The 8,481-nt window shown below is 41.1% G+C and overlaps 1 long non-coding RNA gene across 1 annotated transcript; it reads right to left on the reverse strand.

The window, feature by feature from the left end:
* LOC124682409 lies at window positions 1-1,995 on the reverse strand. The gene is made up of 2 exons (XR_006996271.1): window positions 1,515-1,995; window positions 1-383 (listed from the first exon to the last, which is right to left on the reverse strand). It is a non-coding gene; the product is annotated as an uncharacterized LOC124682409 (long non-coding RNA).
* Window positions 1,996-8,481: the final 6,486 nt, after the last annotated feature.

The following is an 8,481-nucleotide window of genomic DNA, read 5'->3' on the forward strand; positions in this document are numbered from 1 at the left end:
TAAGCATAAAGTGCATTGGCAATCATACATGAGCATGTGTACACCAATTCATGCGTCTATACAGACTACAGTCAAGATTTAATAACCAACAAAACTGTCAAGTGTAAACTGAGCTAAGTATACATACTTCGCTAAATAAATAGCAGTAGTACTAGGCAGGTGTACCAGATGCTCATTTCTAGAACGAGCAGGGTTCACTTTCACTGGCATTTCAGAACTAGCAGGCTTCACTTTCACTAGCAGTAGACAGTAGTACAGAGCTGGTTACGAGTTTAGATGCGCACCTTAACAAAGCTTTTGTATATGGAAAGATACACCCGGAGCACATCTTCATGGTCCTCATTAAGGTGAAACTCCTTTCCGATTATCACCTTGCCAAAATACTGCAATATCACAACAGTTTCAATTGATAAGCAAGCCATCATTTTAATAAATGAGAAGACAAAAGCAGCATTGACAATTAAGTTGCAGCTTATAAATTTGATGTCCATACATAAGATACAGTGTGCTATGAGATTTCAATGATATTTCGAGTTTCTTGCAGAAAGTTTTATTGCAGAATTTTAATGAAGCACACTAAAAGACCACAAGGGAAAAATCTACAAGTTGCAGTGAAGACCTGTCAGTGTTGAAGTACTTGCAAAAGTTTAGATAGATTCCACCTACTTAGAAGTGCGACATATTCAGTGCGCGGTGACACCGTGAATTTCAGCTAGGGGGCAAGATAATTCAGTCAATCATCAGAACACATTTATCTACTACAGTTATGCTGTGCTGCACATCATTACCATGTACACAAAATTCTAAATTTCAAAAAAACAGGTCGTACATTGTTGAAAACAGCAATACAAATCGCAACGATAGCAATAGTTACTCTAAAACTTTTTAAGTCAGACAACTAGGAATGCTACAGGTCATTTCGGTTCAAGTTAAAAGATTCATTATTTAAACTGTTGTAGTTCATAAAAATAGCAGGCAGCAATTGTATGTTCAGATCCCAGTAGAGACATGATAAACAAAAACAATTTACTGCTAAATATGGATTCTAGCAGGCAAAAATTGTATGTTCAGATCCCAGTAGTTGACTGTACTCTTTTGTGTCACTACCAGCAACATATTTATGTAATTACTACATGCTCCCAATTATCAAGATATAAATGAAAACACAATAGGGACAAGAAACTTCTTCAGGATCTCTTGACACTACAAATTCTAGGCATGGATTAACAGTACCAATCTAGTGCACCTGGTAAGTATAGTGCATTCTACCTCGTTGTATCACTATAAATAGTATGTATACAGGTCTCCTCATGTGTATAGAAATGAGTCATTTTATTTACAAGTTGACCATACACCAGTTAACTCTCATCAATCAAGACTCGTTAGATTCAGTGCACAACTATGATACTGATCACTGACGCATGTACAAATAATCGGAAAAATCATATGATGTAAAGCGAACAACACAACTGCACAAGGGTCTAATGGGCACACAGGTGAAGGTGAGCTGCTACCTTGTTATACGCTAGGATTAGCCACAACTCGAATGCCAAGAGGAGCAGCGTTGTTGCAATGCCTCCGAACAAAGCAGCAGCTGATGCAAGCCCTCTTCCATCCCAAGCAACCGACCACCCAAGACCTACTTGGTCATCAAGGCATACAAACGAAATCAACAAAACTCCACCAAGGAAAGAAACAAGCACATTGTAGTATACAAGAATATTAGTAATATACGGTACTGGGAGTATAAGGATAGAATTAAATATCAAGTATACAAGAGTATGTTGCTGCAGTAGCAAATTATCTAAAACCTGTAGGTGGAAGGCAACATCAAATAAACAATCTTAGTACACATGAGCCTATGGGCTACAGTCTGATATCCCCATATTTCATCTTAACACACATGTAGTAGGGCGGCACAATACTGCAGTAATGCCAAAATTGATGTCGTGCTAGGCAGGTTAATATTATGTTGGTTTCAGCAATAAAGTTGAAAGATATGTAGTTTCTAAAGAAAATAAAAACAAACAAACAATTGATGAGACATAACACCTTGTACAACTAAGAAAATGATGTGGCAGTGCCAGTTTCCAACCATATCCAACCACCAATTGACACAAATATGTATGGATATGGCAAGAACAAGTACAGAACCGTCAAAACAGAATTTCAGTAATTTATTAGATCGTAACAAGCCGAACTAGTACAGGGCATACAGAGACATATACGAACACAGGCTCGTCAGATCAGAACAAACCGATGATACAAGCACAGAACATTGAGGATGAGGGGGTGAGGGCACAAAACCTTGAGGAGCTGTTGGTTGGGTCGGTGCTGATTAAGGTTGTAGTATTCTTCGTGGACCTTGAGGATCTAGATCCACCTCCCGTCTGTTTCGTCCAACCTCCGCTGTGTGTCAGGCTGAAGCAGGCCTGCAACGAGAGAGAGACAGAGTGATGAACCGAGAGAGAGGAGGGAATGGGAGAAGCGGTCGAGGGGACCTGAGCCGCCGAATCTGAAGACGGAGGATCTCAAGATCCGGAAGACCCGTGCGGAAGCCGGCCTGCGCATATCAAGCCCCGCAAGATCCGCCGCCACGACCTCACGCCACAACAGAAGTCACTGCCTTCCGGCATCCACATGACGCTCCTACTGCCGGGCGATGATGGCGTCGACCTCCCGCGTCTCCGTCTGTTGCTGTGGTGAAGGCGGGGACAACCAGATTCGGTGACCACGAGGTCATGGGCGAAACATGAGAAGTGGGGAGTAGGGGATGGAGGCGGGACTGGCGGAGATAGGGTCGAAGGGAAGCCGGAGGAGGCGGGGATAAACGGGCGGCCGCGGGAGGACGGGGTGGAGTACAATCGGTGGTGGCGGCGGCGCACAAAATGGATGGGAATTAGGGTTAGGCGTTGGGGACGGAAAAAAATTTATATGGGCGGGTCTAAACTTTGAGGCCGCGCGGTGGTTTCCAAAATTTCCCTCCAACCCTGAATTCCTTAGCTACATCTGCATCTAATCCTAGAGTGGCTGCAAGTAGGGCCAGCTTTTTCCTGACCCCATGGCTCCGTGTCTTGAGATAGGAAAGTGAGTAGTTTTGTTCTCTAAAAAATGCTTGTAGTGTTGTTCCATTATTTGCTAAAAACATTTGAACTTTTGAGTTGGAACATATCAAGACCTATATTTAATAATTCAAAGTATCTAAAAATGTTGGAGGGTTTTATTTATTTTGCACCAAAAAAGCGTAGTATGGACTACAGGTCGCGGGTTAAAACGTTCAATATGGTTTTTTGCTTCATTAATTTCCCGCGAGCCATGTACATGTGTGAGGTGCTAGGTTGGACCTTCTACCACTCTAGTAGGGCCCTTACGTCAATTTAATGGTGGGTCATATATGACTGCTAGGCATGTTCCACATCAACATGTCATTGTTTAGACTTTGTAGCTAGACCTCTTAGTCAATATGCGGTCCCTTCTGTCAGCTTTAGATTTAAACCTAGTGCTATCGAGATACATAAGCGGAAGTAGCCACATGGACATGACACGTAGGACAAGATTGCTGAGGTGGCCTACCAATCAGTTTAAGGCATCATGAAGCACCGGTCATGACTATTTAAATTGGTCGTCGTAGGCTAAAATTAAGGTCGTAGACCATGCCATCTAATGTTACGACCAATTCATCTTACTAAGATATAACCTTTCTCACTAGAATGGTCGTAGAAAATTAGGGTTTGGACCCTCCAAAACGCCATACGACCAATTGCTATGAAATGGTCGTAGAGTTATGACTAATTTATCTGTGGTCATTGAAATAAGGTCACTAGTTAACATATTTCTTGTAGTGTCCGGAGGCGACCATGGCGGTGTAGAGTCCTCCGGGAGATGAATCCCCTCTCCGGCAGGGTGCCGGAGGAGATCTCCAGAATCCCCCGAGATGGGATCGGCGGCGGCGGCGTCTCAGTAAGGTTTTCCGTATCGTGGTTTTTCGCATCGGGGGTTTCGCGACGGAGGCTTTAAGTAGGCGGAAGGGCGAGTCGGGGGCGACGAGGGGCCCACACCACAGGGCGGCGCGGGCCCCCTTGGCCGCGCCGCCATGTGGTTTGGCCACCTCGTGGCCCCACTTCGTATGCTCTTCGGTCTTCTGGAAGGTTCGTGGCGAAATAGGCCCCTGGGTCTTTGTTTCGTCCAATTCCGAGAATATTTCGTTACTAGGATTTCGAAACCAAAAACAGCGAGAAAACAGAACTGGCACTTCGGCATCTTGTTAATAGGTTAGTTCCAGAAAATGCACGAATATGACATAAAGTGTGCATAAAACATGTAGGTATCATCAATAATATGTCATAGAACATAAGAAATTATCGATACGTCGGAGACGTATCAAGCATCCCCAAGCTTAGTTCTGCTCGTCCCGAGCGAGGTAAAACGATAACAAAGATAATTTCGAAGTGATATGCCATCATAACTTTGATCATACTATTTGTAAACATATGTAGTGAATGCAGCGATCAAAACAATGGTAATGACATGAGTAAACAACTGAATCATAAAGCAAAGACTTTTCATGAATAGTACTTCAAGACAAGTATTAATAAGTCTTGCATAAGAGTTAACTCATAAAGCAATAAATCAAAGTAAAGGCATTGAAGCAACACAAAGGAAGATTAAGTTTCAGCGGTTGCTTTCAACTTGTAACATGTATATCTCATGGATAATTGTCAACATAGAGTAATATAACAAGTACAATATGCAAGTATGTAGGAATCAATGCACAGTTCACACAAGTGTTTGCTTCTTGAGGTGGAGAGAGATAGGTGAACTGACTCAACATAAAAGTAAAAGAGAATGGTCCTTCAAAGAGGAAAGCATCGATTGCTATATTTGTGCTAGAGCTTTTATTTTGAAAACATGAAACAATTTTGTCAACGGTAGTAATAAAGCATATGAGTTATGTAAATTATATCTTACAAGTTGCAAGTCTCATGCATAGTATACTAATAGTGCCCGCACCTTGTCCTAATTAACTTGGACTACCGGATCTTTGCAATGCACATGTTTTAACCAAGTGTCACAATGGGGTACCTCCATGCCGCCTGTACAAAGGTCTAAGGAGAAAGCTCGCATTTTGGATTTCTCGCTTTTGATTATTCTCAACTTAGACATCCATACCGGGACAACATGGACAACAGATAATGGACTCCTCTTTAATGCATAAGCATGTGACAACAATTATTATTCTCATATGAGATTGAGGATGTATGTCCAAAACTGAAACTTCCACCATGAATCATGGCTTTAGTTAGCGGCCCAATGTTCTTCTCTAACAATATGCATGCTCCAACCATTAAGGTGGTAGATCTCTCTTACTTCGGACAAGACGGACATGCATAGCAACTCACATGATATTCAACAAAGAATAGTTGATGGCGCCCCAGAAGCATGGTTATCGCACAACAAGCAACTTAATAAGAGATAAAGTGCATAAGTACATATTCAATACCACAATAGTTTTTAAGCTATTTGTCCCATGAGCTATATATTTCAAAGGTGAATGATGGAATTTTAAAGGTAGCACTCAAGCAATTTACTTTGGAATGGCGGATAAATACCATGTAGTAGGTAGGTATGGTGGACACAAATGGCATAGTGGTTGGCTTAAGGATTTTGGATGCATGAGAAGTATTCCCTCTCGATACAAGGTTTAGGCTAGCAAGGTTATTTGAAACAAACACAAGGATGAACGGTACAGCAAAACTCACATAAAAGACATATTGTAAACATTATAAGATTCTACACCGTCTTCCTTGTTGTTCAAAACTCAATACTAGATGTTATCTAGAATCTAGAGAAACCAAATATGCAAACCAAATTAGCAAGCTCTAAGTATTTCTTCATTAATGGGTGCAAAGTATATGATGCAAGAGCTTAAACATGAGCACAACAATTGCCAAGTATCAAATTATCCAAGACATTTTAGAGTTACTACATGTAGCATTTTCCAATTCCAACCATATAACAATTTAACGAAGAAGAAACTTCGCCATGAATACTATGAGTAGAGCCTAAGGACATATTTGTCCATATGCTACAGCGGAGCGTGTCTCTCTCCCACAAAGTGAATGCTAGGATCCATTTTATTCAAACAAAACAAAAAAACAAAAACAAACCGACGCTCCAAGCAAAGTACATAAGATGTGACGGAATAAAAATATAGTTTCGGGGAGGAACCTGATAATGTTGTCGATGAAGAAGGGGATGCCTTGGGCATCCCCAAGCTTAGACGCTTGAGTCTTCTTAAAATATGCAGGGGTGAACCACCGGGGCATCCCCAAGCTTAGAGCTTTCACTCTCCTTTATCATATTGCATCATACTCCTCTCTTGATCCTTGAAAACTTCCTCCACACCAAACTCGAAACAACTCATTAGAGGGTCAGTGCATAATAAAAATTCACATGTTCAGAGGTGACACACTCATTCTTAACACTTCTGGACATTGCATAAAGCTACTGGACATTAATGGATCAAAGAAATTCATCCAACATAGCAAAAGAGGCAATGCAAAATAAAAGGCAGAATCTGTCAAAACAGAACAGTCCGTAAAGATGGATTTTATTAGGCCACCAGACTTGCTCAAATGAAAATGCTCAAATTGAATGAAAGTTGCGTACATATCTGAGGATCATGCACGTAAATTGGCTTAATTTTCTGAGCTACCTACAGGGAGGTAGACCCAGATTCGTGACAGCAAAGAAATCTGGAACTGCGCAGTAATCCAAATCTAGTACTTACTTTACTATCAAAGACTTTACTTGGCACAACAAAACTCAAAACTAAGATAAGGAGAGGTTGCTACAGTAGTAAACAACTTCCAAGACACAAATATAAAACAAAAATACTGGAGTAAAAACATGGGTTGTCTCCCATAAGCGCTTTTCTTTAACGCCTTTCAGCTAGGCCCAGAAAGTGTAACTCAAGTATTATCGAAGGGTGGTGCACCTACAGCGGGGTTTGGAGTTTTCTCAACCATGCATAGTATATTGGATACATAAGTTTCAGCGTCTCCCTTCTCATTAGTCTTGGGCTTGCTACTCTCATCGAACAAATTTTCAGGAACAAGCCAAGCATAGTTATGTTCTAGTGCATCATTCATAGCTAGGAGTCTACATGGTATTGGTGCTTTGATCTCCCCACCATCATTAATATTATTAGTGTACCTTATTCTATCCATATCCATTTTTTCAAGGAGACCAACAAAATTAGTATGAGAGCCAAGCATATTAAATTTAGCGAAGACCTTTCTAGCCTCTCTTGCTAGACCACCAAATTCTCTAAGAAGGGTTTCTAAAACAAAATCTTTATTTTCCCCCTCTTCCAAATCACCAAGTGTAAGAAACATGTGTTGGATTATAGGATTGAGATTAACAAATTTAGTTTCCAACGAGCGAACTAAAGCAGCAGCAGCAATTTCATAAGTAGGAGCAAGTTCTACCAAGTGTCTATCTTCAAAATCTTCAACGGTACTAACATGGGTGAAAAATTCTTCTATATTGTTCCTCCCAATTATAGACCCTTGTCCTACCGGTATGTTTTTTGTGGTAAAATTAAAAGGAAACATGATGAATCAAGTAAAGTAAATGCAAGTAACTAATTTTTTGTGTTTTTGATATAGAGTGCAAGACAGTAAATAAAGTAAAACTAGCAACTAATTTTTTTGTGTTTTGATATAAGTGCAGCAAACAAAGTAGTAAATAAAATAAAGTAAGACAAAAACAAAGTAAAGAGATTGAGAAGTGGAGACTCCCCTTGCAGCGTGTCTTGATCTCCCCGGCAACGGCGCCAGAAATTTGCTTGATGCGTGTAGTTGACACGTCCGTTGGGAACCCCAAGAGGAAGGTGTGAGGCGCACAGCGGCAAGTTTCCCTCAGTAAGAAACCAAGGTTTAATCGAACCAGTAGGAGTCAAGAAGCACGTTGAAGGTTGATGGCGGCGGGATGTAGTGCGGCGCAACACCAGAGATTCCGGCGCCAACATGGAACCTGCACAACACAACCAAAGTACTTTGCCCCAACGAAACGAGTGAGGTTGTCAATCTCACCGGCTTGCTGTAACAAAGGATTAACCGAATTGTGTGGAAGATGTTTGTTTGCGAGAGAAAACGGTAAAACAAGTATTGCAGCAGATTTGTATTTCAGTATTAAAAGAATGGACCGGGGTCCACGAGTTCACTAGAGGTGTCTCTCCCATAAGATAAAAGCATGTTGGGTGAACAAATTACGGTCGGGCAATTGACAAATAGAGAGGGCATAACAATGCACATACATGTCATGATAAGTATAGTGAGATTTAATTGGGCATTACGACAAAGTACATAGACCGCCATCCAAGCTGCATCTATGCCTAAAAGTCCACCTTCGAGGTTATCGTCCGAACCCCTTCCGGTATTAAGTTGCAAAGCAACGAGACAATTGCATTAAGTATGG

This window comes from Lolium rigidum, chromosome 1 (genome assembly GCF_022539505.1).
Source record: "Lolium rigidum isolate FL_2022 chromosome 1, APGP_CSIRO_Lrig_0.1, whole genome shotgun sequence".
NCBI lineage: Eukaryota > Viridiplantae > Streptophyta > Magnoliopsida > Poales > Poaceae > Lolium > Lolium rigidum.